This window comes from Oncorhynchus keta, chromosome 10 (assembly GCF_023373465.1).
Source record: "Oncorhynchus keta strain PuntledgeMale-10-30-2019 chromosome 10, Oket_V2, whole genome shotgun sequence".
Lineage (NCBI taxonomy): Eukaryota > Metazoa > Chordata > Actinopteri > Salmoniformes > Salmonidae > Oncorhynchus > Oncorhynchus keta.
Window position 1 is genome coordinate 77,705,615 of NC_068430.1, and position 9,333 is coordinate 77,714,947.

Sequence of the window (9,333 nt, forward strand, 5' to 3'; positions counted from 1 at the left end):
CTGCTCCGCTGGCGAATTAGAGTTGATGATCATCGCCATGGAAATGTCACAATCCACCCCGACCGGTTTAAAGGCCAACCAACACAAAGTGCATTCTCCTCATCATATCTGAACCATTAGAGGGTGAATTGTAGAACAGGCCTTAGATCAGTGTGTAGAGGTGAATTTATTATATTCCACATCAAGCTCCTACAACATCACAGAGGGAAACAATACACATTATTAATAAGGCTGTTCTACTTTGAGCATATTGTACAATCTGGGGCTGTATATATCAAGCTGTATCAGTACTGGTCTAGGATCAGTTAAACCTTGATTAGATCATAATCAATAAGACATTATGGACAGGAGGGACCTGGGCCCGTATCCACAAAGCCTCAAAGAGTAGGAGTACTGATCTAGAATCAGTTTGGCCTTTTAGATCATAATTGATATGAGTATATGGACAGGGGGTGGGACCTGATCCTAGACCAGCACTATTACCCTGAGACACTTGATACATAGTGATTGCTGTCTGATAAGACAGTGTTGCCACCTGGTGAGCCCAGCAGGTCGTCAGCCTCGAGGGGATGTTATGTGTCATTTCTTCCACCAGGTGGGAGTGTTGAGCTACTTTGTGGCAAAAACATCCGCTTCAAACGAGAACACCTGGGTTTGTTCCACTCCCAACTGGCTTCCTATTCCCTATAGAGTGCACTACTTTTGACCAGGGTCAATGGTAGTGCACTAAATAGTGAATAGGGTGCCATTTGGGACTATCCTGTACCATAATAACTACAGCAGGCTTATGACGAGACAAGTTTTATTCAGGCGGCAGGTAGCCTAGTGGTTAGGGACAGGTAGCCTAGTGGTTAGGGACAGGTAGCCTAGTGGTTGGAGACAGGTAGCCTAGTGGTTAGAGACAGGTAGCCTAGTGGTTAGGGACAGGTAGCCTAGTGGTTAGAGACAGGTAGCCTAGTGGTTAGAGACAGGTAGCCTAGTGGTTAGAGACAGGTAGCCTAGTGGTTAGAGACAGGTAGCCTAGTGGTTAGAGACAGGTAGCCTAGTGGTTAGAGACAGGTAGCCTAGTGGTTAGAGACAGGTAGCCTAGTGGTTAGAGACATGTAGCCTAGTGGTTAGAGACAGGTAGCCTAGTGGTTAGAGACAGGTAGCCTAGTGGTTGGAGACAGGTAGCCTAGTGGTTAGAGACAGGTAGCCTAGTGGTTAGAGACAGGTAGCCTAGTGGTTAGAGACAGGTAGCCTAGTGGTTAGAGACAGGTAGCCTAGTGGTTAGAGACAGGTAGCCTAGTGGTTAGAGACATGTAGCCTAGTGGTTAGAGACAGGTAGCCTAGTGGTTAGAGACAGGTAGCCTAGTGGTTGGAGACAGGTAGCCTAGTGGTTAGAGACAGGTAGCCTAGTGGTTAGAGACAGGTAGCCTAGTGGTTAGAGACAGGTAGCCTAGTGGTTAGAGACAGGTAGCCTAGTGGTTAGAGACAGGTAGCCTAGTGGTTAGAGACAGGTAGCCTAGTGGTTAGAGACAGGTAGCCTAGTGGTTAGAGACGGGTAGCCTAGTGGTTAGAGACGGGTAGCCTAGTGGTTAGAGCGTTGGGCCAGTAACCAAATCCCTGAGCTGACAAAATCTGTTGTTCTGCCCCTGAATAAGGCAGGTAACCTGCTGTTCCCAGGCTGTCATTGTAAATAAGAATTTGTTCTTAACTGACTTGCCTCGTTAAATAAAGGTAAAAGGATGTAATTTCGTAAGGTTAAATAACTGTGATTTCTCACATGAGCACGCACGCACGCACGCACGCACGCACGCACGCACGCACGCACGCACGCACGCACGCACGCACGCACGCACATCTGAGAAATCGGGAAACAAACATTTTTTTATTATATATATTTTTTAAAGTATTTAACCCCTTATTTTGTGCACTAAACAGTCTCAATATATACTATAATATATATACTTCCAGAATGTTTGTCAACTGGTACTGGGGGACCAACCAACATGGGTTAGTGAGAATCTCACCTTTACACAGAGGGGTTATAGTAGTAGTGTGTAGTCCACACTGGACACGACAGACTTCAGACGAGTCCCAAAACGCTAGTCGGGGTCGTAGAGCAAAACAACGAACACCATCATGTTCATGAGAGTCTCATCATTCCACCGATGGGTTTGTAGGCCAAAGCGCTCAGACGATGTTGTGAGAAGAGCGTTTTTGGAGATGTCTCATGGTCTGACAAACCCCCCTCCAGCTCCGTCACAGCAGACGTGGAAGTGTTACGTCGGTGGACTGAGACGCAGCCAATGAAACAGATCTCTACCTCTCTGATCTACCCATCCAGCATACGGTGTTCCCCACAAACAGATCTCTAGCTCTCTGATCTACCCATCCAACATACAGTGTTCCCCACAAACAGATCTCTAGCTCTCTGATCTACCCATCCAGCATACGGTGTTCCCCACAAACAGATCTCTAGCTCTCTGATCTACCCATCCAACATACGGTGTTCCCCACAAACAGATCTCTAGCTCTCTGATCTACCCATCCAACATATGGTGTTCCCCACAAACAGATCTCTAGCTCTCTGATCTACCCATCCAGCATACGGTGTTCCCCACAAACAGATCTCTAGCTCTCTGATCTACCCATCCAGCATACAGTGTTCCCCACAAACAGATCTCTAGCTCTCTGATCTACCCATCCAGCATACGGTGTTCCCCACAAACAGATCTCTAGCTCTCTGATCTACCCATCCAGCATACGGTGTTCCCCACAAACAGATCTCTAGCTCTCTGATCTACCCATCCAGCATACGGTGTTCCCCACAAACAGATCTCTAGCTCTCTGATCTACCCATCCAGCATACGGTGTTCCCCACAAACAGATCTCTAGCTCTCTGATCTACCCATCCAACATACGGTGTTCCCCACAAACAGATCTCTAGCTCTCTGATCTACCCATCCAACATACGGTGTTCCCCACAAACAGCCAATGAAACAGATCTCTAGCTGAAACCCACAGATTTGTATTAGATTTCTGCGAGGGCGTGGACAACCACTCTGGGGGGTTAAGACTAAAATATCACTGGGTTGGAACATGTAACCTCCTGAATCAGAGGTTGGAACATGTAACCTTCTGAACCAGAGGTTGGAACATGTAACCTTCTGAACCAGAGGTTGGAACATGTAACCTCCTGAACCAGAGGTTGGAACATGTAACCTTCTGAACCAGAGGTTGGAACATGTAACCTTCTGAACCAGAGGTTGGAACATGTAACCTCCTGAACCAGAGGTTGGAACATGTAACCTTCTGAACCAGAGGTTGGAACATGTAACCTCCTGAACCAGAGGTTGGAACATGTAACCTTCTGAACCAGAGGTTGGAACATGTAACCTTCTGAACCAGAGGTTGGAACATGTAACCTTCTGAACCAGAGGTTGGAACATGTAACATTCTGAACCAGAGGTTGGAACATGTAACCTTCTGAACCAGAGGTTGGAACATGTAACCTCCTGAACCAGAGGTTGGAACATGTAACCTTCTGAACCAGAGGTTGGAACATGTAACCTTCTGAACCAGAGGTTGGAACATGTAACCTTCTGAACCAGAGGTTGGAACATGTAAACTTCTGAACCAGAGGTTGGAACATGTAACCTCCTGAACCAGAGGTTGGAACATGTAACCTTCTGAACCAGAGGTTGTAACATGTAACCTTCTGAACCACAGGTTGGAACATGTAACCTTCTGAACCAGAGGTTGGAACATGTAACCTTCTGAACCAGAGGTTGGAACATGTAACCTTCTGAACCAGAGGTTGGAACATGTAACCTTCTGAACCAGAGGTTGGAACATGTAACCTTCTGAACCAGAGGTTGGAACATGTAACCTTCTGAACCAGAGGTTGTAACATGTAACCTTCTGAACCACAGGTTGGAACATGTAACCTTCTGAACCACAGGTTGGAACATGTAACCTTCTGAACCAGAGGTTGGAACATGTAACCTTCAGAACCAGAGGTTGGAACATGTAACCTTCTGAACCGGAGACTGATGCTTACGGCCATCCACCATCCCCGTCCCCATCGCCCGAGCAAAACCCAAACCTACTGGAAGGTAACAGCGCTCACTGTTGCCCCTAGTGGACGCTTTCCACATCAGCGTGCGTGTGTTTGTGAGTATGTACGTGGGTGTGTGTGTGTGTGTGTGGTTTTACTATCCAAGTGGCGACATTTTGCCGGTCTGCACAAGGAAAAAGGCTATTTTAGGCTGAGAGGTTAGGATTAAGGTTAGAATTAGGGTTAGGGGTTATGTTTAGGGATTAGGGGTCATGTTTAGGGGTTAGGGGTCATGTTTAGGGGTTAGGGACAATAGGATTTTGAATGGAAATCAGTTGTTTGGTGCCACAAGGATAATAAAACAAACATGTTCTCATGATGATCTCTTTATATCGCTTCATCATTATTATTCATAATTTCTTTATTTGTTTATTTGTTGTATCCATCCATCTTTCACTCCTCTATCCATCCATCCATCTTTCACTCCTCTATCCATCCATCCATCTTTCACTCCTCTATCCATCCATCCATCTTTCACTCCTCTATCCATCCATCCATCTTTCACTCCTCTATCCATCCATCCATCTTTCACTCCTCTATCCATCCATCCATCTTTCACTCCTCTATCCATCCATCCATCTTTCACTCCTCTATCCATCCATCCATCTTTCACTCCTCTATCCATCCATCCATCTTTCACTCCTCTATCCATCCATCCATCCATCTTTCACTCCTCTATCCATCCATCCATCTTTCACTCCTCTATCCATCCATCCATCTTTCACTCCTCTATCCATCCATCCATCTTTCACTCCTCTATCCATCCATCCATCTTTCACTCCTCTATCCATCCATCCATCTTTCACTCCTCTATCCATCCATCCATCTTTCACTCCTCTATCCATCCATCCATCTTTCACTCCTCTATTCATCCATCCATCTTTCACTCCTCTATCCATCCATCCATCTTTCACTCCTCTATCCATCCATCCATCTTTCACTCCTCTATCCATCCATCCATCTTTCACTCCTCTATCCATCCATCCATCTTTCACTCCTCTATCCATCCATCCATCTTTCACTCCTCTATCCATCCATCCATCTTTCACTCCTCTATCCATCCATCCATCTTTCACTCCTCTATCCATCCATCCATCTTTCACTCCTCTATCCATCCATCCATCTTTCACTCCTCTATCCATCCATCCATTTTCACTCATCTTTTCAACCATCCATCTTAACTTAGCTTGGTGAGACGGCCACAGATCACAGTCAAATACACAGGATACAAACATTCCTTTCCACCTAAACAAATATAGCGTTTGGAAAAGAATAACATCTACATAAAATCTAATGAATAAAACATCTGTGAACAGTAATGCTGTACACATGAAGGTACCATTAGCAATCCCTTCTGATGAACAGACACACCGGTGGACTGGAAATAAACACTTCTTCTTCTCTCTTCCAACTCATTATAGAACTGTCATGCCAAACATGAGCACAAACTGATCCGGGACCAGATCTATCACCATATCAAAATCTTCCGTCTAACACTCTGTCTGAGTCCCAAATGGCAGCCTGGTCCCTACATAGTGCACTACCTTTGACCAGGACCCTATGCACTCAATAGGGATCCATTTGGGATGCACTCGCTGTCTAACACTCCTTCCTGTAAATGATCAAATAATGATTGCGTTATCAGAGACTTTTGTAGAATGAGAATTGCAGTATTTTGGGAGCTGTTTGACAATCTGTCAGAGAGAACAAAAGACTAGAGTTATCGGAGCAGACACACACACACACACACACACACACAACAAACTGACAGACACAGACACACACACACTGACAGACACAGACACACACACACACACTGACAGACACAGACACACAGAGCATTAAATAGAAAATGAATACGAGTGTGTCTGCAACCAAACATTGGCTGATCCCTCCTTGTCTCAAATGACACGTTTATCTTCCCAGGCTGAGCCTCCAAACGGCACCCTATTCCCTACATAAAGCAATACTTTGACCCAGACGTAGTGCACTATATAGGGAATAGGGTGCCATTTGGCATGCAACCACAGTCAAGGGAAGAACAGTACAACAACAGTTGGGAGGTGGAAATTGTTGCTAACAGACTGAGGCACCTCAAATTGTGACATTTGATGGACAAACGTGTCTCTCATTGGATCACACTCATAGTGAGCCAAGGGCTTTGTGACAATATTCTCTTGGCTTAACTAGCTTCCTTTCCTCATCTCCTCTCCTTAAAATGTCCCCTAATATGTGAGAGGGATGGTTTGAGTTAGAAACATACCACTTCCACCAATACATCGAACAGAGGAAGGAAGAAAGGAAGGACATCAAGGAAGGACATCAAGGAAGGAAGGAAGGAAGGAAGGAAGGAAGGAAGGAAGGAAGGAAGGAAGGAAGGAAGGAAGGAAGGAAGGAACAACCAATCCCACCTCTCTCCCATTCAAACAGACCAAACTCCAAACACAACAAGGACCATAGAAATGGAATGGATGATATTTCCATGTTCAGGACCATGGAGAGCGCCACGTGACTCGGCTTGTTTCAGCACCTCAGACCTGGTCGTAAGCCTGTGTAACGGATGTGAAACGGCTAGCTTAGTTAGCGGTGTGCGCTAAATAGCGTTTCAATCGGTTACGTCACTTGCTCTGAGACCTTGAAGTAGTAGTTCCCCTTGCTCTGCAAGGTCCGCGGCTTTTGTGGAGCGATGGGTAACGATGCTTCGTGGGTGACTGTTGTCGATGTGTGCAGAAGGTCCCTGGTTCGCGCCTGGGTATGGGCGAGGGGACGGTTTAAAATTATACTGTTACACCTGGAGCCTGGATATATTGCCGGAAGCAATCCTTATGTCTGGAGAGAATACCTCAGTCTACATGTTTTCACCTCTCTCAATATATTTGACTATAAATGGAGGAGAGGAGATGAGGAGAGACGAGGAGATGAGGAGAGACGGCGCTACCTGCTAACTAACAATAGACTGTTCATCATTCGTTAGAAACAACCCCTAAAATCAACAGTGATTAGACGCCTCATTCATTCATTTTCCGCCCGTGCCATTATCCCAGGGCGCCCATAACAGTGACCTTGTTCGGTTGCCCGTGGCGCGAGAGCCGGCAGAATGTATGACGAGGCAGGGAAATTATCCATATCGGTGGATCCCATTTCTCCCGCCCGCGCGTCAAACTACCGCGCGGGGTCCGGGATGGAGTCGGACGGTTAAACCACCGCTGCTGACTCATCAAATCAGGCCACGCGGCACGCGCTGTGTCATTAAAAATATTTAAAAAACGCTGAGGGAAGAAGTTTATTACTGGCCCATCTGTCCGATTATTTCAGCTTGAAACACATATTTGATTGTCCTCCACTTTGCTTTGTGCAGCACCGTTACCATGCTGTTAATAGTTTGATTTAAGTCATTGATGGGCCACCAAATGAAGCACATAATTTACATCATGATTATTGTTATTATAAGGACGTCATATCCAGAGACAGAGAAGATAGCCTACCAAAAACCAGGTCAGCAAACTAACAAAACCAACATACTTCAACTAGCATATATTTTCCATTTTTTTATCCATTGCAATTATTAATCCAAACGAAAAGGGAAATGATGATCTACTTACCGGTGAGCGGATCATAAGACCCGTCTAGTTCCCGGGAGTCAGAAAAGCTCTGATCCCGACTTTTCTCCTTCATGTTCGGGAGAAGTGCTTACAAACCACTGGTGAAATATCCCTCTCTCTCTCTCCTTCTCCCTTGGTTCCAGGATTAATCACTCCGGTTCATTCCAGCTACATTTCACACGTTATTCAATGATAAAAGGGAAAATAACCAAATTATCTTTTAAAAACACCAAATCAAATATTTTTCGGAGTGTTCCTTTCCCGTTCGTCAGAAGAACACCAACTTCGGCGACAGTGAACCTGTCAACTGCTCTCGACGCTCGCACGTCCTCACGCTGCGCACCCCTGTCTAAATGTAAACAACCTCGCACGGAGCCAGTTAGACAACTAGCCTACAAGCTTCACAGCACATTCAAGTCTGCAGCTTACCCACAAAACATCAATTAAACCTCAAAATAATACAGATGGCTACTTTATAGGATACATAATAATGACATTGAGTTGGTTGAAATCGTCAAATCTTGTTGTAATTCCCTTGGTTCCTGACATTTGTTTCGTATATCGACTGAGGATAAAAGAGAGAAATTAGCAGTTGACCTCAGATGTCTTTGAGAAAAACCCACTCAGCTCAACGGCTGTAGACAATGGATTCATCCGACGGTGAGAATCACCCCGCGGAGACAGTGGCTCCCAAATGGAACCTGTTCCCTGTATACTATACTGTCAGTGGTGGGAAAAGTACGCAACTGTCATACTTGAGTAAAAGTAGATCCCTTAATAGAAAACGAGTCAAGTAAAAGTCACCCAGTAAAATACTACTCCAGTAAAAATGTAAAAGTATTTGGTTTTAAATATGCTTTAAACATCCTCAAACTCCTTATATGAAGCAAACCATTTATTTATGGATGCCCAGGGGCCCTCCAACACTCAGACATCATTTACAAATGAAGCATTTGTGTTTAGTGAGTCCTCCAGATCAGAGGCATTAGGGATGACCAGGGATGTTCTCTGTTTAGTGAGTCCTCCAGATCAGAGGCATTAGGGATGATCAGGGATGTTCTCTGTTTAGTGAGTCCTCCAGATCAGAGGCATTAGGGATGATCAGGGATGTTCTCTGTTTAGTGAGTCCTCCAGATCAGAGGCAGTAGGGATGATCAGGGATGTTCTCTGTTTAGTGAGTCCTCCAGATCAGAGGCATTAGGGATGATCAGGGATGTTCTCTGTTTAGTGAGTCCGTCAGATCAGAGGCATTATGGATGATCAGGGATGTTCTCTGTTTAGTGAGTCCTCCAGATCAGAGGCATTAGGGATGACCAGGGATGTTCTCTGTTTAGTGAGTCCTCCAGATCAGAGGCATTATGGATGATCAGGGATGTTCTCTGTTTAGTGAGTCCTCCAGATCAGAGGCATTATGGATGATCAGGGATGTTCTCTGTTTAGTGAGTCCTCCAGATCAGACGCAGTAGGGATGACCAGGGATGTTCTCTGTTTAGTGAGTCCTCCAGATCAGAGGCATTAGGGATGACCAGGGATGTTCTCTGTTTAGTGAGTCCTCCAGATCAGAGGCATTATGGATGATCAGGGATGTTCTCTGTTTAGTGAGTCCTCCAGATCAGAGGCATTATGGAT